Source organism: Salmo salar, chromosome 03 (assembly GCF_965601325.2).
Source record: "Salmo salar chromosome 03, fSalSal1, whole genome shotgun sequence".
Taxonomy (NCBI): Eukaryota; Metazoa; Chordata; class Actinopteri; order Salmoniformes; family Salmonidae; genus Salmo; species Salmo salar.
In genome coordinates this window covers 27209848-27235156 of record NC_138293.1, presented here as the reverse complement: position 1 = coordinate 27235156, position 25309 = coordinate 27209848, and the positions used below count along the sequence as shown (strand labels likewise).

The 25309-nt window shown below is 40.6% G+C and overlaps 1 protein-coding gene across 4 annotated transcripts in view; it reads right to left on the bottom strand.

The window, feature by feature from the left end:
- Window positions 1-25309, bottom strand: part of LOC106599337 (disks large-associated protein 1) — a 137714-nt gene that overhangs the window by 68656 nt on the left and 43749 nt on the right. For all 4 annotated transcript variants that reach the window (XM_014190522.3, XM_082973388.1, XM_082973390.1 and 1 more), the window contains exon 2: window positions 19622-19702. The gene's annotated coding sequence lies outside the window, so the exon portion shown is untranslated. The remainder of the gene's footprint in view (window positions 1-19621; window positions 19703-25309) is intronic.

The following is a 25309-nucleotide window of genomic DNA, read 5'->3' as shown; positions in this document are numbered from 1 at the left end:
AAAATGGAGCTCTTTGGCATCAATTCAACTCGCCGTGTTTGGAGGAGGAGGAATGCTGCCTATGACCCCAAGAACACCATCCCCACCGTCAAACATGGAGGTGGAAACATTATGCTTTGGGGGTGTTTTTCTGCTAAGGGGACAGGACAATCAGCCAGGGCATTGAAAATGGGTCGTGGATGGGTATTCCAGCATGACAATGACCCAAAACACACGACCAAGGCAACAAAGGAGTGGCTCAAGAAGAAGCACATTAAGGTCCTGGAGTGGCCTAGCCAGTCTCCAGACCTTAATCCCATAGAAAATCTGTGGAGGGAGCTGAAGGTTTGAGTTGCCAAACGTCAGCCTCGAAACCTTGATGACTTGGAGAAGATCTGCAAAGAGGAGTGGGACAAAATCCCTCCTGAGATGTGTGCAAACCTGGTGGCCAAGTACAAGAACGTCTGACCTCTGTGATTGCCAAGAATGGTTTTGCCACCAAGTACTAAGTCATGTTTTGCAGAGGGGTGAAATACTTATTTCCCTCATTAAAATGCAAATCATTTGATAAAATTTTTGACATGCGTTTTTCTGGATTTTTTTGTTGTTATTCTGTCTCTCACTGTTCAAATATACCTACCATTAAAATTATAGACTGATCATTTCTTTGTCAGTGGGCAAATGTACAAAATCAGCAAGGGATCAAATACTTTTTTCCCCTCACTGTAGGTGCCAGAGCCAGACAGACTATTTATATTCAAAACAGTATTTTATATTCTTTCTAATAGTATCTTTAACTATTAGACAGATTTTACATTACTTTGCCAAGGGAAACCCTCAAGCTAACACCTTTGCAACACACAGTAAGGTGATCTATCTAGGAACTGTAGTGTAGTGCCATGGTTGTTATAGTTAGTTGTTATCCTGAACCTAGGTATAGTATAGTGCACTCACTGCTATCCAATCAGCAGATCCATGTTACTGTAAGGACATACCAGAGGAGGCAATGCTATTTGTGACACGCCAGCCCAACGTGGGTGGATGACGCTAGTTCCTACTTCACAGTAGGGCCTTTAAAACATATATGTTTTTGTGTGCAGATATGCCTTCTTGAACATGTGAATTGTCATTTGCATTAAAGACAAAATTTGATGGGATCCTTTAAATATGAATACAATTTTAAATTAGGAGCCTAGTTTAGACAAGGAGAAAGCACTGTGCTATATAGGGAAAAAGACAGGATCCTTCCTGGCTAGCCATGATTGGATGAGATAATGGCGGGGTTGACCATGCTGATGGTTGGCCATGTGTTTACATGTGAAATCTTAAAGAGATGGGTGGGCCTATGGCTTAAGAGGGTGTGAACGATGTTGAATGGGCATAAACAAAGAGCTCTCAAGCACTCATCAAAATATTTCTTGTCTCCTAAGTGGGATAACAAGTTTAAACATTTTTAAAGCAGCATAACTGTCCCACGTGTCCTCCAATCACAGTGTATGACATTTCATTTTGGAGCTCTGAATCAGAAATTTTATTATCTGTAAAAACAAGCATTTGGGATTTTTCTACACAAACACTAGTTGGGATGGGCCCTCACATGTGTTCAGGAGGCAGAGTACTGATGATCACCCAGCTGACAGTGGAAGGAGACACTCTGATGGCAGCTCCATAAATCAAAGCAGACAACAGCATGAGGACACTGCTCAAGTGCTCTCTGGATTTGTATCACGTGTCTTCTGCACACTGACCTCCTTCATTCATCAGCCTCTATGATGAAATCCAGGGCGTACAGGTCCCACGTGTACACACCCCACTGTCTTACACCCTCCTCTATCCCATTACAGTATATGACCTGTACACTGCAAGTCTGAACAGGTCAGCTTGAGTTCATAGGCTGATGGCGAGAGACTGTATTGTTATCTGTTGCAGGCCATCAATCAATATTTACAGCTTTGTCCAGCCTAGCATCCATATTAGTGTGAAAGGAAATGGTTTGGTACTGTATGGAGGTTGCATATTTCTATAAAAAGGGTGTTTGCAATGTATGCATATACATTTCCTGTCTGCTGTCATAGGTCAACGATGACGTCATCCTGTTAAGAGTACAGACACCCATAATACATACAGTCACATTAAAATTAGAAAGTCCGAGAAAAATAAATGTCAGAGAAAACCTGCTGGAGGCTGTGTTCTCCAGTGCGCCAGGGATATACGTCAGAGCAGAATCTCTGTCTTTCTGAGGAAAGAAATGCGTTTCCCGCCCACTCACTCTTATGATTCAGCCCAGCCTGCACAGAGCGTGGGCTCAGACTCCTTTCTCTTTCACACAGAAAATAGCAAGCTCCAACACGCTTTTCTCTGCCATTCTGTTCAAAATGCAAAGATGAGCATCTGGACCAAATATGTTTTATGTAAAGATTGAACACACAAATACATGTCTGCGTATATGGACATTGTATGGACCCACCAGTGAACTGGCTGTAAACTATATTTTAATGGTATTCTATATGTAATCCCTCTGTCACATGTAGAATAGTTAATTGTCTGCGGAGCAACAATGTGAATGCAAACAGCAGTTTTAATTCCCATTTCTGGCAATGGAACAGAATTCTGGCTGGCTGAGCCTATAGCGAGAGTCACTGATGTCACCCCAATAGGATGCTCCTATAGGATTTTGATCTATAGATTAAAACATATTGTCGCTACCATTTGCAATTAAAATAAATCACCATGCATTACCACACTGCAGATGAAGGATATGGATTGGAAAGCAAATTAAAATACAGCATCAGGACATTCATAATATATAGGTGACAACTCCATCAACTGCATACATAATCCACTTATGATAATCAGTATTACTTTCAAGAGAGGAAAATCAAATTCCATCATATTTCAAACAACAAGCTTTGATTCCTAACAACCAACACCCTTAGAAACATAGAGCTATTTAGGTTGTAAAATAGTTCTGGCTAAATTCCAAGAGAGAGAGAGAGAAAGATCCACCATTTGTGTTCCACATGAAAACACGTCCTAGAGGCATGCACTGTCATTAATGTGCTTCCGTACTTTCCCTCCTCACCAAACAAAGAGCAAGCAAATATCAAAGGCCTGTAGTGCTAACATATTCACTTGGAAAATATGCTAGCTATCTGCCTTGATTTACATTTCCTGAAAGAGCACAAACACTAGAAGCAGAGAAACAAAAAAACAGCATTTAAATTCAATAACAAATTGAAGACATACAAGATTTCCTTGGTCCATAATTTGTTCTCAATAAATACATTTCTTCAAGACTGTGAAATCATATTGAGAAGAATCTATTTTACTCTAAGAGCTGAGTCATAACTGCACTTGGTAAAAACTAACAGAAAAACCATTAGTCGTGACAATACACAGAACATTCTAAAAAAGTAACTTTATGACGAATGTACCACAGCTAATTGTACAGTGCACCCAACCATGTTTTAATTTTGAAATGGTCAACACATCATTAACATATCCTCCGGCTATATAGCCAAGATAGCAGACAACAACCAACATAATATACACAGTCTATACATGTCACTGTCCTTTTTGGAAATGCCTATATTTTACAAGGGGGGGGGGGGGGTTTAGAGTCTTCATAGTCTGAATTAATCTGGCTTGATTTAAACTCTCTGTCTCTCACACACACACACACAAATACTCCTCTCCTCAACCCTAAAAGTCTGAGTCAGATCTTAATTACATACACTACCTACGGGAAACATTTATTCATCAAATGGCCCGTTTGTTCCCTGTAGATCTACAACAACCCACTCCTCCAGCCCTATCCTCCTGTTCAGTGCACTGCAGGGGGCTCTAAACATCCCTATCTCCCCACTGCAGAGAAACCTGGCTTCCATGAATCCATGTTAGGAATGAACCATGGTGTCTCTGTAACACAGCACTACCGACTATGTCACATGTTTCTTTTGCTCTGCATCTATCTACTCGCTCAGGCTTTGGATTAATCCATTTCCAAAATACTGTGCAGCTCTGTAGAATGGACTCTGTTTAGCAGCAGTCTGTTGACATGCAATGTAATCTCTCTGATATTGAACACATCCTTTTGCCCTTTAATTTTTCATATATTTGTATTATTTTTACACACACAGAAGAATGGATTGCAAAATAAACCCAAAATTAACACACTCTACATTATCACAGCAGTTCACAACTGCTGTCCTCTCCATAAAGAAAACCAATGCAGCTTTTCAAGAGACTGATATTTGGAACAGATTCATGCATGGATAATATACTACATGACCAAAAGTACAGTGCCTTGCAAAAGTATTCATCCAACTTGGCATTTTTTCTATTTTGTTGCATTACAACCTGTAATTGAAATAGATTTTTGGGGGGGATTTCATGTAATGGACATACACAAAACAGTCCAAATTGGTGAAGTGAAATTTAAAAAATAGCTTGTTTCAAAAAATTCTAAAAAATTAAAAACGGAAAAGTGGTGTGTGCATATGTATTCACCCCCTTTGCTATGAAGTCCCTAAATAAGATCTGGTGCAACAAATTACCTTCAGAAGTCACATAATTAGTTAGATTGGACACAACTGGACTTTATTTAAGTGTCACATGAACTCAGTATATATATTATATACACACACATACATACACACATATATATATATATATATATATATATATACACACACACCTGTTATGAAAGGCCCCAGAGTCTGCCACACCACTAAGCAAGGGGCACCACTAAGCAAGCGGCACCATGAAGACCAAGGAGCTCTCCAAACAGGTCAGGGACAAAGTTGTGGAGAAGTACAGATCAGGGTTGGGCTATAAAAAAGATCCGAAACTTTGAACATCCCACGGAGCACCATTAAATCCATTATTAAAAAATGGAAAGAATATGGTACCACAACAAACCTGCCAAGAGAGGGCCGCCCACCAAAACTCACGGACCAGGCAAGAAGAGCATTAATCAGAGAGGCAACAAAGAGACCAAAGATAACCCTGAAGGAGCTGCAAAGCTCCACACCGGAGATTGGAGTATCTGTCCATAGGACCACTAAGCCATACACTCCACAGAGCTGGGCTTTATGGAGGATTTGCCAGAAAAAAAACATTGCTTAAAGAAAAAAATAAGCAAACAAGTTTGGTGTTCGCCAAAAGGCATGTGGGAGACTCCCCAAACATATGGAAGAAGGTACTCTGGTCAGATGAGACAAAAAGTTAGTGTTTTCCTTGATGGCCAAAAAGCTATGTCTGGCGCAAACCCAACACCTCTCATCATACCGAGAACACCATCCCCACAGTGAAGCATGATGGTGGCAGCAGAAAAATGTGAAGGGGGGTTAATACTTTGTATGAATACCACTGTATGTAGACACCTGCTTGGCAAACATCTCATTTTAATATCATGGGCATTAATATTGAGTTGATCACTCTTTGCTGCTATAACAGTTTCCCCTCTTCTGGGAAGGCTTTCCACTAGATGTTGGAACAGTGGAGAAGGTTGAGAGCCTCAAGTTCCTTGGTGTCAACATCACCAACAAACTAACATGGTCCAAGCACACCAAGACAGTCGTGAAGAGGGCACAACAAAACCTATTCCCCCTCCCCCTATTCCCCCTTGGCATGGGTCCTTAGATCCTCAAAAGGTTTTACAGCTGCACCATCGAGAGCATCCTGATGGATTGCATCACTGCCTGGTATGGCAACTGCTCGTTTTCCAACCGCAAGGCACTACAGAGGGTAGTGCGTACGGCCCAGTACATCACCAGGGCCTAGCTTCCTGCCATCCAGGACCTCTATACCAGGTGGTGTCAGAGGAAGGCCCTAAAAATGGTCAAAGACTCCAGCCACCCTAGTCATACACTGTTATCTCTGCTACCGCATGGCAAGCAGGACCGGAGTGCCAAGTCTAGGTCCAAGAGGCTTCTAAACAGCTTCTACTCCCAAGCCATAAGACACCTGAACATCTAATCAAATGGCTACCCAGACTATTTGCATTGCCACCCCCCCCCCCCCCCCCAATTCTACACTGATGGTACTCTCTGTTATTATCTATGCATAGTCACTTTAATAACTCTACCTACATGTACATATCACCTCAATTACCTCGACACCGGTGCCCCCGCACATTTAATCTGTACCAGCACCCCCTGTATTGTTATTTACTGCTGCTCTTTAATTATTTGTTATTATTATCTCTTACTTTTTTAAAGGTATTTCCTTAAAACTGCATTGTTAGTTAAGGGCTTGTAAGTAAGCATTTCACTGTAAGGTCTACACCTGTTGTATTCGGCGCATGTGACAAATATATTTTTATTTGATTTGAACATTGCTGCAGGGACTTGCTTCCATTCAGCCACAAGAGCATTAGTGAGGTCGGGCACTGATGTTGGGAGATTAGGCCTGGCTTGCATTCGGCGTTCCAATTCATCCCAAAGGTGTTCGATGGGGTTGAGGTCAGGGGTCTCTGCAAGCCAGTCAAGTTCTTCCACACCGATCTCAACAAATTATTTCTGTATGGACCTTGCTTTGTGCACTGGGGCATTGTCATGCTGAAACAGGAAAGTGCCTTTCCCCAAACTGTTGCCACAATGTCATTGAATACTGTAGCATTAAGATTTCCCTTCACTGGAACTAAGGTGCCTAGCCCGAACCATGAAAAACAGCCCCAGACCATTATTCTTCCTCCACCAAACTTTACATTTGGCACTATGCATTGGGGCAGGTAACATTCTCCTGGTATCCGCCAAACCCAGATTCGTCCATTGGCCAAATGAGGAAGTGTGATTCATCACTCCAGAGAACGCATTTCCACTGCTCCAGAGTCCAAAGGCGGTAAGCTTTACACCACTCCAGCCGACACTTAGTGATCTTAGGCTTGTGTGTGGCTGCTCAGCCATGGAAACCCCTTTCATGAAGCTCCCGACAACAGTTCTTGTGTTGACGTTGCTTCCACAGGCAGTTTCGAACTAGTGAGTGTTGCAACCGAGGACAGTCAATTTTTATGCGCTACAACACTCGGTGCTCCCGTTCTGTGAGCTTGTGCGGCCTACCACTTCGCAGCTGAGCCGTTGTTGCTCATACTTCACAATAACAATAACACTTCACAATAACAGCACTTACAGTTGACCGGGGTAGCTCTAGCAGGGCAGATATTTAATGAACTGACTTGTTGGAAAGATGGCATCCAATGACGGTGCCACCTTGAAAATCACTGAGCTCTTCTGTAAGGCCATTCTACTGCCAATGTTTGTCTATGGAGATTGCATGGCGGTGTGCTCCATTCTATACACCTGTTAGCAATGGGTGTGGCTAAAATAGCCGAATCCACCAATTTGAATGTCCACATACTTTTGTATACATAGTGTATATCTCATTCATGAATATATCTGAAATGCACAAATACCTATATTTAGTTAATCCTTTCCATTGAAGAATCAGCTACCACCTACTGTGACAGCTGGATCCATTCCGACTGCATCATCATCCTCCCATACACGGAGGCTGCGCATCCCAAATGGCACCTTATCCCAAATGGCACCATAGGGCTCTGGTGAAAGGTAGTGCACTTTATAGGGAATATGGTGTCATTTGAGATGCAGAAAAGCCTTTCAGCTGGATGGATGATCCCACAGAGCTGATTGTTCCACACTTCACCACTTATTAACTGCAGTGCCAGACAGCTCTGAGCAACCTCATTGGCTTTCACACCAGAGCTTTGGCTTTCACACCACAGCTGTGAGATGAGGTACAGTACCCTCCCTGGGTAGCTGATTCCCATCTTTGGCTGTTTACCAAATGGCACCCTATTCCTTACAAAAGTAGTGCACTACGTAAAGAATAGGTTGCCATTTGGTAAATACCCAAGGATGGGAATCCGCTTGGGTGCCATTTGGGACGCAAGCTTTGTCTTCCTGCTTATCTCCAGTGAGTGACAGTGGAATTAGAGCATGCGCATCCAGTCCCAGTCACAGGTGGATAGGCATTCATCTGTGTTGATCAAAGGAGAAGGTCCAAACATGTACAGAAGACACACATCACATTGCATGACTCTCTTAATAGTTGCTACCCACATGAAAAAAATACTACACTATGGTATAAATAGTAAAAACAATACAGTGAATATGTAGTGTTTTTGCAAACTTTACTGTCGTACTTACTGTAGTATACTGTCATATTTACAGTTAACTATAGTACAATTACTCTAGTAAAATAAAACTGTAATATATACACTGTAGTAATTAATGTAATAAAAAAAATCTTCACATTTTTCTGCCTTGAAAATTCAAATCTAAAAAGGGAATACATTCAATTTTTTCCCTGCAGATCTACACAACCTACTCTAGATTTTCAAAGTGAAAGAAAAATGTCTAGATTATTGCATATGTCTTCACACCTCAGCATTAATGGAAACCCCTTTGGCAGCCATTACAGCTGTGAATAATTTAGAATAAGACTAACTTTGCGAAACTCTTAGGTCAACATTTATCCATTGTTTTTGTCAAGCTCAGTACATTTATCCAAGCTCAGTAAATTTGTTTGGGAATCATTGATGGACAGAAATAATCAAACCTTTTATAAGGAAATTTAAGTCAGGACTGAGACTGGACCACTCAACACCTCTTGGAAAACCATTCTGATGTGCCTTTGGCATTACAAATTGTGTAACAGTCCCGCTGAAAAATAAAAAACTCTATCCCAGGGTTAGGGTTTCAAAAGACTGAGGCGGGTTTTCCTCTAAGTGTTAACCTGCGGTTTGCTGCTTTCATATTTATTTTGATCCTAACAAACTCCCCAGTCCCTACAGGTGACAAAAATACCCATAACATGATGCAGCCACCACAACACTTGAAAATACAGAGGGTTTAACTCTGTATTAATTGTATTGTATTGGATTGGATTTGATCCAAGCCTGTAGTTGTAAATTTAGGCCAAAAAGGTCATTTATTTGCGGTGTTGTCTTGCAGTATTACTTAACGGCCTTGTTGCAAAAGTAATGGATGATTTGGAGTGGATATTTTTTAACACAGGCTTCCTTCTTTTCACTTTGTCATATAGACCAGTAATGTAGAGTGAATGCAATGTTGTTGTCGTATGCATTTTCAAGTATTGTGTTAGTAAGCTAGTTGCAAGGCCTCCAAACTTGAGATGCGCCTACCCGAGTAAGAACAAAATAAACATGTTTTTCCACATCTCTAATTTCTCCAATGAAATGGATGGTTGTTTAAAAATATTTAACTGCAAAAGTGGTTCAATGAATAGATATTGTGACACACATAAGCTCCAAAAGTGCAGAATAATGCCTGGGGGGTGGGGGGGGGGGGGGGGGGCAGAAATATACAACAGGCAGAAATATTAAATTTGAATATTTACGATGAATGTAAGCTTACTTTTTGGTAGCTGATTAATAGACAACTCTCATTCGGATTAGGTTTAGTGGTACTCAGTGATGTGTTGTGTTGAATTTGCCCCAAACATAACGCTTTGTTAATAATAACATAACATAAAGTTAATACCTTTGACACATTTTTTTTGCAGTTTTACATTAGTGCTTTGTTGCAAACAGGATGCATATTATGGAATATTTGTATTCTGTAAAGACTTCCTTTTTTTCACTTTGGTTAGTATTGTTGAGTAACTACAATATTTTTTATCTATCCTCAGTTCTCTCATTTTACAGCCATTAAACTCTGGAACTGTTTTAAAGTCACCATTGACCTCATGGTGAAATCCCTGAGCGGTTTCCTTCCTATCGGAGTTAGGAAGGTTGCCTGTATCTTTGTAGTGACTGTGTGTATTGATACACAATCCAAAGCATAATTAATAACTTCACCATACTCAAAGGGATATTCAATGTCTTATTTTTTTATTTTTACCCATCTACCAATAGGTGGCCTTCTTTGCGCGGCATTGGAAAACCTCCCTGGTCTTTGTGGTTGAATCTGTGTTTAAAATTCACTGCTCGACTGAGGGACCTTACAGATAGTCATTCAAAAATCATGTTAAACACTATTACTGCACACAGAGTGAGTCCATGCAACTTATTATGCGACTTGTTAGGGAGATTTTTACACCTGAACTCATTTAGGCTTGCCATAACAAAGGGGTTGAATACTTATTGACGCAAGACATTTCAGCTTTTCATTTTAAAATTAATTTGTAAACATTTCTAAAAACATAATTCCACTGACATTATCGGGTATTTGTATTTATTATGGATCCATGCTGTGGTTTTGTCACACAACAATGCCATAGATGTCTCAAGTTGAGGGAGTGTGCAATTGGCAAGATGACTGCAGGAATGTCCCCCAGAGCTGTTGCCAGAGAATTTTATGTTCATTTCTCTACCATAAACCACCTCCAACATAATTTTTAGAGAATTTGGCAGTATGTCCAACCGCCCGTCGTGTGGGCAAGCGGTTTGCTGATGTAAACGTTGTGAACAGAGTGCCTCATGGTGGCAGTGGAGTTATGGTATGGGCAAGCATAAGCTATGGACAATGAACACAATTGCATTTTATTGATAGCAATTTGAATGCACAAAGATACCGTGACGAGGTCCATTGTCAGGCCCATTATTTTTAAGGTATCTGTGACCAATAGATGCATATCTGGATTCCCAGTCATGTGAAATCCCTAGATAAGGGCGTAAAAAATGTATTTAAATTGACTGATTTCCTTATATGAACTGTAACTCAGTAAAATCTTTGAAATTGTTGCATGTTGCATTAATATTTTGGTTTAGTATATGTTGCCCTAAGAGTTGAACAAAGTTTGTAGAATCTTATTAATTAAAAATGACTCACAGCTGTAATGGCTGCCAAATATGCTTCTACTAAGTATTAACTCTTGGGTGGGAAGACATATGCAATCAAGACATCTTCCCTTTTAACTTTTAATTCAATTGGACAATGTTCTATAATTTTTCTTTCACTTTGAAAATGTTGATTAGGTTGTGTACATCAAATGTAATACATTTTTGTGAAAGACTGTGCAAGGGGTGTAAATGCTAAACTGCTTACTGACTATACACTAACGTTACTGCATGATTGTTGAGGGTTTACTAACACGTGAATTCTATTAGCTATGTTGACAATGACATTACTTTAGCTAATATGGTGACAAAGATGTAAGCTGTGTGTAGCGGTTATGATATGTTTTGGCTTGGAAAGGTTTTTTCGCATGGTCAGATACTGCTGATGTGTTGTGCATTGAAGTCTACAAACGAAGGGAAAATGTGAGGAGAAAAGCGCATAGATGCAAGAAGGAATACAACATGGCTGCTATGAAAGTGAACTGGGGTGTATTCATTCCCCCTGATTTTGTTGAAAAACGTTTCTTAAACAGAAGCAAATGTAACGAAACGGGGATAAACATTCCGGAGATTGTCCAATAGAAACTCTCGTTTGCAACTGTTGGACTAATGATTACACCCTAGATCAGCTAGATGCAGGCAAGAGTGTGCAAGGCGGTATTGAATGTGTCACTGTCTGTCCATGTGTCACTGTCACCTCAATTTTTTCTCTTGACCTGTGCACCTACGTTGTAAGCATTAATTCATAGGCTAGGTTGTAGCAACCTCATGATGGGTATAGGGAAAATGTGAGTATCATGTAGTAGCCTAAACCTATCGACATTACTGGGTGATTGGAATATGAATGACAGTCATCCAATATTGTGTAATAGAAATAAGGCCATGCGCATGAAAAAATAAATTGTCCTCCCTCATTTTAAATAGAACCGACCACCACTGGTCTTCAACTATATAATATGTAAGGAATAATCAAAGAAGGGCTATGCGTTCTTTGGAAAATAATGAACGACGTGGAAGGTGTGCTCCACGATGCGCTAGTGGAGTGGAACTAACCTTACATGGATTATTTTCCAGAGAACGCATAGAGCCTCGAGTTGATTATCCCTATGATTCCATGGCTATAATTTCACAAATTTACCGCTAGAAGAAATGTGTTCACCATCCACTGAAGTAGCTAGCAAGCTTACTAGATAGAACAGTAGTTGCCTTGGTAACAAAAAAAACTCTTGCTAGTTTAGCTAACCAAACCATCAGTCCTAGCTTGCAACTAAGAACATTTAATTTAACAATGTTTACCATTTGACTTTTGCTTACAAAAGCAGCTCAAACATTGAACATGTAAGAATTAACTATAGAATTTCCATGAGGGGCGAGGATATTGGAAATTTAATCAAGCCTACTGGATGATAACTTGTTTATAACTAGGACAGATAACTGACTTTTTCCGCAATAACATAGGTACAGCAGATCCCCTTATTGTATGGGACACTTAAATGTGCCCATGCAATTCAGTACTCATCTAAGGAAATGGAAGGATTAACAGTCCACATAGATAGCAATAAAAACAGTACAATAGAGGCTCAGAATAAGTTAGAGGAAAAAAGAGGGAAAAAAAATAAAAATGGAGGAACTTTTTCAAGAAAGATCAAGTGCAATATATCATAAAAAATAAAGCGAACTATGCACCAAATTATTCTTTAATCTTCAACATAGAAATGCTACCAAAAATAATTTACTGAAACTTGTTACAAATGTTGGAGTCACCCATGATTCACCAAATAATATTTTGAAAGAGGAAGTAAAGTACTTTAAGCACATGTTTTTGTTTCAGTCTCCTCCATCTCCACTAACTGAAGCTAATTGTATAGATTTTTTTCTATTAATAATGTAAAATTAACAGCTGTACAGCAAGGCTCATGTGAAGGCCAAATTACAGAGGAGGAACTTCTTCACGCAATTAAAGACCGGGAAAACTCCAGGGCTGGATGCTATGCAACTGGAGGTATACCAAACCTTTTTTTGATATACTCAGAGGACCGTTATAAGCATGTTTTAACCACTCATCTATAAATGGTAGAATGTCAGACACTCAACAAGAAGGTCTGATTTCATTATTACTGAAACAGGATTCAAATTGGAAATATAAAGTTCCAGTCTATTTAAAAAATTGGAGGCCTCTCTCAAAAATTCTAGCAAAATGCTTAGTGCATAGAATTAAAAAAGTATTGTCGGATATTATTAATCCTAATCAGACAGGTTTTTATACATCAACGATACATTGGAGATAATATAAGACAAGTACTGGAAACAATAGAATACTAACAAATATCGGGGAAACCAGGACTGGTTTGCATAGCTGATTTTGAAAAGGCTTTTGATAAAGTACGACTGGAGTTTATATATAAATTCCTAGAATATTTCAATTTTGGAGAATCTCTTATAAAATGGGTTAAATATATGTATGGTAACCCGAGATGTAAAATAGTAAATAATGGCTACATCTCAGAAAGTTTAAAACTGTCAAGAGGAGTAAAACAAGGTTGTCCACTATCGGCATTGCTACTTATTATTGCCATGAAATGTTAACTGTTAAAATTAGATTCAATAATAATATTAATGGATTAGAAATCCATGGCTTAAAAACATTGGTCTCATTGTACGCTGATGATTTATTTGTTCTTTTAAAACCACAATTAGAATCCCTCCACAGCCTCAAAGGATCTGGATACTTTTGCTAACCACTCTGGATTAAAACCAAATTATGATAAGTGTTCGTATTGGACCACAAAAAATTCAACTTTTACATTACCGTATAGTTTACCAATATAATGGTCAGATGAGGATGTGGATATACTCGATATACAAATCCCGAAAGAAAGAAATGATCTAACTCCAAATTTGTTTTTATAGAGATAGCAAAAATAGATAAGATCTTGCTACCATGGAAAGGAAAATACCGGTCTATTTGTGGAAAAATCACCCTGATGAACTCTTTAGTCATATCACAGTTTACCAATTTGCTTATGGTTTTGCCTACACCTAGTAACCTGCTTTTTAAATTATATGAACAAAAAATATTTAATTTTATTTGGATTGGCAAGCCAGACAAATTAAAAAGGGCCTATTTATATAACGAATATGAATTCAGATGACAGAAATTATTAAATATTAAAAGCATTAGACCTCTAACTAAAGGCATCAGTCATACAAAAGTTATACACTGCTCAAAAAAATAAAGGGAACACTTAAACAACACAATGTAACTCCAAGTCAATCACACTTCTGTGAAATCAAACTGTCCACTTAGGAAGCAACACTGATTGACAATAAATGTCACATGCTGTTGTGCAAATGGACTAGACAACAGGTGGAAATTATAGGCAATTAGCAAGACACCCCCAATAAAGGAGTGGTTCTGCAGGTGGTGACCACAGACCACTTCTCAGTTCCTATGCTTCCTGGCTGATGTTTTGGTCACTTTTGAATGCTGGCGGTGCTTTCACTCTAGTGGTAGCATGAGACGGAGTCTACAACCCACACAAGTGGCTCAGGTAGTGCAGCTCATCCAGGATGACACATCAATGCGAGCTGTGGCAAGAAGGTTTGCTGTGTCTGTCAGTGTAGTGTCCAGAGCATGGAGGCGTTACCAGGAGACAGGCCAGTACATCAGGAGACGTGGAGGAGGCCGTAGGAGGGCAACAACCCAGCAGCAGGACCGCTACCTCCGCCTTTGTGCAAGGAGGAGCAGGAAGAGCACTGCCAGAGCCCTGCAAAATGACCTCCAGCAGGCCACAAATGTGCATGTGCCTGCTCAAATGGTCAGAAACAGACTCCATGAGGGTGGTATGAGGGCCCGATGTCCACAGGTGGGGGTTGTGCTTACAGCCCAACACTGTGCAGGACGTTTGGCATTTGCCAGAGAACACCAAGATTGGCAAATTCGCCACTGGCGCCCTGTGCTCTTCACAGATGAAAGCAGGTTCACACTGAGCTCATGTGACAGAGTGTGGAGACGCCGTGGAGAACGTTCTGCTGCCTGCAACATCCTCCAGCATGCCCGGTTTGGCGGTGGGTCAGTCATGGTGTGGGGTGGCATTTCTTTGGGGGGCCGCACAGCCCTCCATGTGCTCGCCTGAGGTAGCCTGACTGCCATTAGGTACCAAGATGAGATCCTCAGACCCCTTGCGAGACCATATACTGGTGCGGTTGGCCCTGGGTTCCTCCTAATGCAAGACAATGCTAGACCTCATGTGGCTGGAGTGTGTCAGCAGTTCCTGCAAGAGGAAGGCATTGATGCTATGGACTGGCCCACCCGTTCCCCAGACCTGAATCCAATTGAGCACATCTGGGACATCATGTCTCGCTCCATCCACCAACGCCACGTTGCACCACAGACTGTCCAGGAGTTGGCGGATGCTTTAGTCCAGGTCTGGGAGGAGATCCCTCAGGAGACCATCCGCCACCTCATCAGGAGCATGCCCGGGCGTTGTAGGGAGGTCATACAGGCACGTGGAGCCCACACACACTACTGAGCCTCATTTTGACTTGTTTTAAGGACATTACATCAAAGTTGGATCAGCCTGTAGTGTGGTTTTCCACTTTAATTTTGAGTGTGACTCCAAATCCAGACCACCATGGGTTGATAAATTGGATTTCCATTGATTATTTTTGTGTGATTTTGTTGTCAGCACATTCAACTATGTAAAGAAAAAAGTATTTAATAAGATTATTTCATTCATTCAGATCTAGGATGTGTTATTTTAGTGTTCCCTTTATTTTTTTGAGCAGTGTACTTAAATCCGAAATGGTTCTCTAGTAAATTAGTAAGAATGTCTCACCCCATGTTCAAGAATGGCCTTTTTCCCTTAATTCAGATTACAACTCCTCACTTTCGGTTATATGAAAATGAAATCTCCAAAATGTCGTTAGTTTTAAACAAGCCTTAGAAAGTTGGTTGCAATTTCAGTTTAATCCACCTGAAAAAGACGGAACAAATAATACAACAAATAGTGGTTAAACTCAAATATACTAACTGATAAAAAAAACGTATTTTTTGATAAATAAAAAAAATGAAGTAATTTTTGTAAATTATATCATAAATAGGACTGGTGGAGTTATGTCACACATGCAGCTAACACAGACATATGGAAATGTCTGCTCTACTCAAAATTACATCCAACTAATTGCAGCATTACCACAAAAAATGGACGAGGCAAGTAGAAGTGGGAAAAAGTAAGGAACTTGTATGTCGGCCCTGTATTAAAGAACATAAATGGTTAAAGAAAAGTGTGATAAATAAAACATATACCAACTCCATTTAAGGACCAAAAAACTGACAGCTGTGACATATAAATTGCAAAATAGTTGGGAAGAGATTTTCGATGTACTGATTCCATGGCACATGGTTTATGTATGAACTGATACGCAAAACGACACCGGATTCAAAACTTAGAATTTAAATTATTATACAAAATTCTTGCAACCGATAGAATGTTATATATATGGGGGATACAATCTTCCCAGGTCTGCAGATTTTGCTGCGAAGAGGCAGAGTCATTTGATCATTTATTTTTGTACTGTCCATATGTAGCTCGTTTTTGGTCACAGGTCCAGGAATGGCTGAATAATTGCAACATTTACCTAGAACTAATCCTGAAGACAGCAATACTGGGTGATTTGAAAAGTCACCGTCAATCAATCAATAATATAATTATTTTAGCAAAAATGTTTATCTTTAATTTACAATCTGTAGAAGCTATGAGAATAGAAAGGTTCAAAATGGATGGTGTTAAGAGATAGATGGGAGGGGTTGAAGGGAGCTGAATGGTGGGACTAATAACAACATAACCAATGTAAAACATACAGGGTCTGTAAAATGTATATAGGTTCAGAAATATTATGAAATAGCACAGTTACAAATAGAAATCAAACTGGATGGAAGGAAATAGAGGAAGGACTAAAAACAAACAAAATATAACTCTTGTAAAATGTGTATAATATGTATAAACTGAAGGCAGAAGCCTAAGTGTTATTGTTTATTAGTTTACTCAACATAACAAGATTATGTTGGGGGGGGGGGGGGGGGGGGGGGTCAAAATCAAAAGTATGGGAAACAGTGGGGTCAAATGTGGGGTCAACAGTGGGGTCAACAGTGGGGTCAAAATCAGTGGGGTCAACAGTGGGGTCAAAATCAAAAGTATGGGAAACAGTGTTTAAACACCTTTACAATGAAGATCTGTGAAGTTATTTGGATTTTTACGAATTACAGTGTCTTGCGAAAGTATTCGGCCCCCTTGAACTTTTCGACCTTTTGCCACATTTCAGGCTTCAAACATAAAGATATAAAACTGTAATTTTTTGTGAAGAATCAACAACAAGTGGGACACAATCATGAAGTGGAACGAAATTTATTGGATATTTCAAACTTTTTTAACAAATAAAAAACTGAAAAATTGGGCGTGCAAAATTATTTTGCGAAATTGTGAAAAACTGAGTTTAAATGTATTTGGCTAAGGTGTATGTAAACTTCCGACTTCAACTGTATATATGTGTGTGTGTGTGTGTGTACACACACACACACACACACACACTACACACACACACACATACATACATACATACATACATACATATATATATGTATGTGTATGTATATGTGTATGTATATTTACCCAAAAAGTGGTAAATATATGCGGGATTGGAACTGATGCAGACAATTACATCAATTGAAGCAACAATCTATCTGCAATATTAAAACTGATCCACCCCTTAAAAAAAAAAAAAAGAACTATAGTGCGTTATAGGGAGGTAATACACACTCTAGAATGCCCTTCAATCCAATCAGAAACGAGTATTCAACAATGCCATGGTAAAATTACCATTACAAACTCGGTGGTTCGAGCCCTGAATGCTGATTGGCCGACAGCCGTGGTATACCATGCGTATGACAAAACACTTATTTTTACTGCTCAAATTCTGTTGGTAACCAGGTTATAATAGCAGTAAGGCACCTCGGGGGTTTGTGATATATGGCCAGTACACCACAGCTAAGGGCTGTGTCCAGGCACTCCGCGTTGTGTCGTGCTTAAGAACAGCCCTTAGCCGTGGTGTATTGGCCATATACCACACCCCCCTGGGCCTTATTGCTTAAGTATGAAAGAGTGAGCTGATGTCAAGTGAGCAGCAGCAGTTGTAAAGCAGGCAGACACCTACAGTAACGTACTGTCACCAACATGTCAAACATATGTCTTGGGACTGCTTTCCTAGCTTCCATACAGTGAAGCTACAGTACTTGAGTACAGTTTTGGAATATGTTATAGGCAGGGTTTCATTTTATGCTTCCACTCATCATGCTTCTACACCAAATTCTACTATAAATACATTACTACCAGCTCAAAACCCTTACATTTCTAACGTGTATAATCCAATAATAATTGTTGTTCATGCTTCCTTCTCATCTACTATCTACTATACCATCAGATCTCTACCCCTCCCAGAAATAACACCACTAAAAGACAAAAAATAAATAAATACACAATTTCTCTTAAGATTTAATGAGCAGTGTTTTCGCCAGGGGCGAATGGAGTACAGATTCCAAGTGAGTGCCTTTTGCACTACGTCTCACCTTCTGGTGCACTTAGGAGAAAAAAAAACATCACAGCTGAAAATGCTGGAAGCAAGATTTTTGTTTTTTACTTTCATTTTTTTAACCACAGACCCAAAAGCGGTTGATGGAATCGCTTAGGCAGAATTCTGGCACAAATGTGTACTGTTAACTTGGCACAGCCAATCAAATTACAAGGGTCAGCTGTGAAAACACATGGGGTATAGTCAATGCAGGGCAACATAAAAATTACGGTTGTGTGCGCAGCTGTTAAAAGAGGCAGTGAATATTATGAGACAGTGTGAAAGCCCTCTGATGTTCACTTATGGGTCCGCTCCACTGTAGTCTTCAAACTGAATTGAGAATGCTGCCCTGCTGTGGTTCTGATCAGACGGCTTACTCCCTTTCTCTTCCTGGCTCCTCTCTACCCCACTCCTTTCCTCACCAGCTCAGTGTGTCATAGCTAAAAGCTTGTTTCTTTACTCCACACTACTCCATCCCGGGACATCATGATCTCCATTTCATGAACAGCTACTATTTGTTGTTTAGCTGCAGGCTTTCCCTTCAAAACATAACATCATACTTGGTATTCTCATGGCACTGGTTGTGGTGATATAAAGAACTAAGAACACTATCATCCAGACACGTGCAGTGTGAGGTTAACTGGCCTCTCTCCCTGCTACCAGACCCTGTCTGTGTCCCAAATGGCACCCAATTCTCTATTTACTGCACTGCTTTTGACCAGGCTGTCCCAGGCTGCTGCAGAGCCTCTGTGTGTCACTTTGTTCCTGTTGTCTGCCTGTTGTCTCTCACTCCCCCGTGTTCCACTGGGCCAAACTGACAGCTCTGACTGCCAGGTCAGTCATCTGCCTGTCCCTTTGGCCTCATCTTTCTGTGACCAGCATTTTGAGGTGCTACTTTATACCTCCAGCTACCACTGGAAAGTCTGTTCTGATTTCTGCCTCAGGCCTTTATAGATCCCTGTCATGATCCTTTATCACCCCTCTTCCCCTCTAAATAGAAGAATTGCGGTACGTATCTGTGATTGAGTTGGTGTGTGGCTGAGGGGTTGTTTGGCTGAATGGATTCATGTGAAGATAAAATGTGTTTAGTCTGGCCTGACCTCGCCAGTGGCCACAGTCAATATAATGTACACATGTATACATTTCAATTAACCCAAAACCAACTCTTGAGTAACCATTAATAATCCTACTCACCCTCTTCAATTCCCCATCGTAGATTGTTGTCTGGAAGGCATCGGAATCCCTGTGTGTTAGCCTTCACACCGATGTAGTCCACTGGAAAAGACAAAAGCAAACAAACAGAAAGGGTCATTTCATTAGGATGTATTAGAGATGTCTCATGAAACAATACACTGTCTATTTTTACATTTAAAAAAGTTAATTCAATTGAATTTTCAGTTCAGATGACACAGGGTTCACACCGAGACAGTTGTGCAATCAGAAATCCTGAAGTGATAGTTAGACGCACTGACACTTGAATTCCTTCACGCTAATTCGGCCAGCTACAGTACAGTGGTGCAGACAGAGATACCACAGCTAAATTATGAAATAGCTTCTTCAGCCGTACTCCACAGCCCTTTGTTCTGAAGAAGGAGCCATGAGTACAATTTGAGATAAGCCCCAGCTTTGCCCAAGGTCTAAAAAGAACATTTCCCTGATTACATATCGCCAGTCCCCCTAGCCCTAGGATGTAACACAGCATAAGCTGTTCCGGCAACATTGTTATTCACACAGACAAGCATCATTGGCTTTGATCATTAGATGTTATCTTTGATGAGACTCCATAACATAAACTTGTAAACTGCCAACAAAAAGAGGATATAATGACTTTGAACGCAGTGTTGATTTCCCAGATGAGCTGAATTTATGGTGTGTGCTGTGATTCTTTCTATTCCCAATCTCCCACAATGCCCCCAAACGTTCGTAACAATCAAAATCACTACACACACACACAGACGCACACACACACCCCTCTCTCTCTCTCATCATTATAATAGGTTAGTAATAAGTTCAGGTAGTCGATTGCAGCACATGGAGGTTGCCTGGTTATGCGGTGCAAAACAGTGCACACAAAAACTGTTTAAGCTGTTTATTTCAGTACACTGCAACCATACCCTAACACTTCCAACCCACCCTCTCCTGTTCTCCTGACCATATCTATTTCCCAACGCTTCATTCATTCAATTCATACCTAATGTAAAATTATGTTTGACAAGGTGGGAAGTAGACTCCCCATCTCCCTCTTTTCACTAACATGTAGAGAGTTATCTGGCTGTTAGAATTCATATTGAGCTTAGGCTAATTCAATTGTCAGCCATTTGCAGCCCTTATTGTAGCAAGGTACGGTAATCATTAACATAAAGGATGGAACACGACTGGAACCACAAAAAAAATCCTCTGTCTAGGCCTACCTGGACTCACCTGCACTGTCTAGACTGCCTCATTAATTACTGTTGTTATCACGTTATGTTACAAACAAGTGTGTCAATAGCAAGGTACCCTCAGATTAAGAATCAACATGCTTGGCTCTAGATTACACCTATATATACACATACTTTACATTGTTTGTGAGATCAGACATAATATCATTATAATCCCAGTGTTCATTTTTAGTTGTTGCTTTCATTTCAGCGCATCTAATTTGTTAACGTTTCAACTGTAGCAAATTACTTATTTCAATTCCACAAAAAAGGAACACCCATCAAAAGAAATGTAGCTTTCTTCTCATTCTTGTTATGTAAGTGTTGAGATGTGTTAAATCCCTGACGAAGCTTTAGCATTCTTATAGACTCAACGGAAAGACAATGTATTCCATTGAGCCCATTTCAACCATTACCGGGGTGTGTTCGACAGGTAATTACAAACATTTCGTAACGTTAACAGGGGAAAAAACGACAGGCAAAAGCCAGCATATGAAAGAGTCACAGGAGTAAAATGAAAATCAATCAATCCTGCGAGATTTAAGTGACAAGTGGATGTTGCCCCACTCAAACAGGAAATAGACGGCTGAAAAAGACAGATGCTCAGGTGGACGTGGCATGCGCATTGCTCCTTATTATTATGCCTCTTCCCCAGCCTCAGCGCTCTATGACTGATGGGGATCATTTATGAGCCTCTATCTATTACTTCATGTGATGAGGCAGCTTCCTCTCTCTCTCTCCCTCCCTCCCCCAGCTGCAGCGTCAAACCCAGTCGCCGGGACGCTGGAATAAGCTAGGGAATATTAAACCAGTGGCACAATGAGAAGATACAGCAGAGGAGCAGCGAGGAGCAGAGTAGAGCAGAACAGCCAGGGCCCTTGATGTATGGCACTGCCTAAGGGGCTAGGGGAACAAATGACTGCGGGTGGATAATGCAATATGTTCAGATTTGAAGGGACACGGATTGAATTTCTGTGGGAGATGGAAGGTCTGCTACTCTGGCATAGGAATTAATGGAGGACGTTGATGTAAGGTGAAGAGATTGGAGTTCTGTTTTAAAGCAAACTTCCGCTAGACTTTGCAGGTGATATAGTAATAGAAGCTCTTGTTGTGTGCCATGTCAGAACAGGGAAAGGGAAGTGACGCGGAAGGAGATTCCTCCACTTGTTCTCTGCCCTCCTGGTTTAAGTTGCAATATAACCATCTCGTAACATTTATCCTCTTCCATATGCTTTTGCTGTGTGTTATGTGACAATCTGAGTGAATGTGACATCACATAAAGGCCTCGGTTGGTCGGAAGTGTATGAAATTAAACCTCCCTTGGCCACGGCGGTTTATAGAACGGCTTAGCAACGGCCTCAGGAAAGCATAAGGTGGGTACTATTCAAAGTTAATTAAAATGTAATTTTAGATTATTAGCTGGCAAGGAGAAAGGAGGCAGAGAGAGAGAGCAATGCGGCAGGCAAAGCAGTTTAAAAGCAGAAAGGGACTGTATATGGAAGCATATAGCAGCTGCCAGGGATCATTGTGCTGAAAGGAGGTTTGTTCCACCTCAAAAAGCACAAGAGGATTTCAACACCCACCATCTCAGATTGTTCTGAAATAATTTCTGTAGTTATTAACAGATACGATTAGTATTCCTGAAACATTATTTAGTTGTAATATAATTTGATCTCTGAGAATTTCAGCTAATTGTTTGCACCCAAATTGACCATTTTAATTTCTAGGATTCAGATGTTTCAGGAATGTCAATAGTATCGGTTTCGAACTACAGAAACAATTTCAGAACAACCTGAGATAGTGGGTGTCATGGCTTGCTGAAATGAAATGGAACTATTCAGGATTCAGATGTTGATAATGGGCCCTCTATCTCCCTCCCTCTTCTCAGGGTTGATTTTAAAGGCAGTACTTCATCATCTGCACAAGTGATTTGTGGCACTGTTGTTTCAAACTAATTTGTTTGTCAAAATTAATTTGTCACTCGACTGGCAATCATCTTTTGGAACGGAACGCTAAAAGTCAAAGTTGTTGACCTGAAATTGGCTTATTAAATTCAACCACTGACAAACACACACTAGGAATGAGTTTGCACGTCAAAAGCACATCTGTCGGCCTACAATTTACTAGGACCGGTTCAATACCAGTATCGCAATATTTTTTCCATGGCAAAAATTTTAACACGCAGCAGACCAAACTCTGGTCCTTTAAAAACCTGCTGTATGTAAAATATAGTGTGCTATTACTCTTATATCTCTTGAACCAGTAGCCTATAGCCAATTGGCTGTCCCAGAAGTAGCAATATACACAGAGTGTAAAAAACATTAGGAACACCTTCCTAATATTGAGTTGCACCCCATGTTGCCATAAGAACAGCCTCAATTCGTTGGAGCAGGGAGTACTAGGTGTTGAAAGCGTTCCACAGGGATGCTGGCCCATGTTGATGCCAATGCTTCCCACAGTTGTGTCAAGTTGGCTGGATGTCCTTTGGGTAGTGGAGCATTCTTGATACACACGGGAAACTGTTGAGTGTGAAAAACCCAGCAGCGTTGCAGTTCTTGACACACTCAAACCGGTGCCCCTGGCACCTACTACCATACCACATTCAAAGGCACTTAAATCTTTTGTCTTGTCCAGTCACCCTCTGAATGGCACACATACACATTGCATGTCTCAATTGTCCCAAGGCATAAAAATCCTTGTCTCCTCCCCTGTATCTACACTGATTCAAGTGCATTTAACAGGTGACATCAATAAGGGGTCAGTTTGTCATGGAAAGAGCAGGTGTTCCTAATGTTTTGTACACCCAGTGTGTGTGTGTGTGTGTGTGTGTGTGTGTGTGTGTGTGTGTGTGTGTGTGTGTGGGGGGGATATATATTAGAGGAAAGAAGCACTTTGCTCTTGATTGCTGGATATAAAATAGGAAGTTTGAATTGCGAGAGCTTTGGTGTAATGTGATCACATTCGCTGGTGGTAAAAACTCAATTAACAGGAATCCTCTGTTCTCCCCGCACCCATTGTTTATCTTTACAATGAAATGTATTATGTCAGAATGCTCAAATGTTTTCCAATTTTCCAATCAAATGTATGAATTGTGTTAGGAAAATGTTCTATCAGTCTAATTTGCATAAACATTGTGATTGGACGACAGCTGTGAGGGTTATCAATCAGGATCAAATCCTCTGATCTCCTCGAGCTAATTAATGATAGAATGTTCATATTTGAAGATTGCCAAAAGGCCAGTTTCTTTGGCAAATGACAGGAGTGGCAAGTAGTGGAATGTAATAGCTGAACAGAGACAGCAACCAGGCTAGATGTGAAGTGCTAGGGCAAAAACAAAAATGTGCACCCCTTTGTGTCCCCAGAACCAGGATGGAGAACCACTGCTCTAGGCTAGATGAAGACCCATTCAGTTCAATAACGACACAGAGAGGATATGATGTAGCTGTAGGCTAATTCTCTGACTTTATGTAAACACACTATATATGAGAGAGAGGAAGAGAGAACATGAATGGTGACCGGGGCGTGAAATTAGCTATTCTCCTAAATAATATTAATATTTAACTTCTATATTGCTTTTTAAAATAGAAATCTCAAAGTGCTTCATAAGAAAAAAACGAAAAAAAACTAACATGCAATATATCATTGCCATTCGTACAAAATGTTACGAATTGCAATTCGTACAAAATTTTACAAATTGACAAAAACATATATATGTTACAAATTGGTGAGGGTAGGTAGTAACACATCTGCCATGCTGATCCTCAACACTGGAGCTCCCCAGGAGTGTGTGCCCAGTCCCCTCCTGTACTCCCTGTTCACCCACGACTGCATGGCCAGGCTCGACTCCAACACCATCATTAAGTTTGCAGACAACACGACAGTGGTAAGCCTGATCACCGACAACGACGAGACAGCCTATAGGGAGAAGATCAGAGACCTGGCCGGGTGGTGCCAGAATAACAACCTATCCCTCAACGTAACCAAGACTAAGGAGATGATTGTGGACTACAGGAAAAGGAGGACCGAGCATGCCCCCATTCTCATCGACGGGGCTATAGTGGAGCAGGTTGAGAGCTTCAATTTCCTTGGTGTCCACATCAACAACAAACTAGAATGGTCCAAACACACCAAGACAGTCTTGAAGAGGACACGACAAAGCCTATTCCCCCTCAGGAAACTAAAATGATTTGGCATGGGTTCTCAGATCCTCAAAAGGTTCTACAGCTGCAACATCGAGAGCATCCTGACTGGTTGCATCACTGCCTGGTACGGCAATTGCTCGGCCTCTGATCACAAGGCACTACAGAGGTTAATGCGTACGGCCCAGTACATCACTGGGGCTAAGCTGCCTGCCATCCAGGACCTCTACACCAGGCGGTGTCAGAGGGAGGCCATAAAAATTGTCAAAGACCCTAGCCACCCCAGTCATAGACTGTTCTCTCTACTACCGCATAGCAAGCGG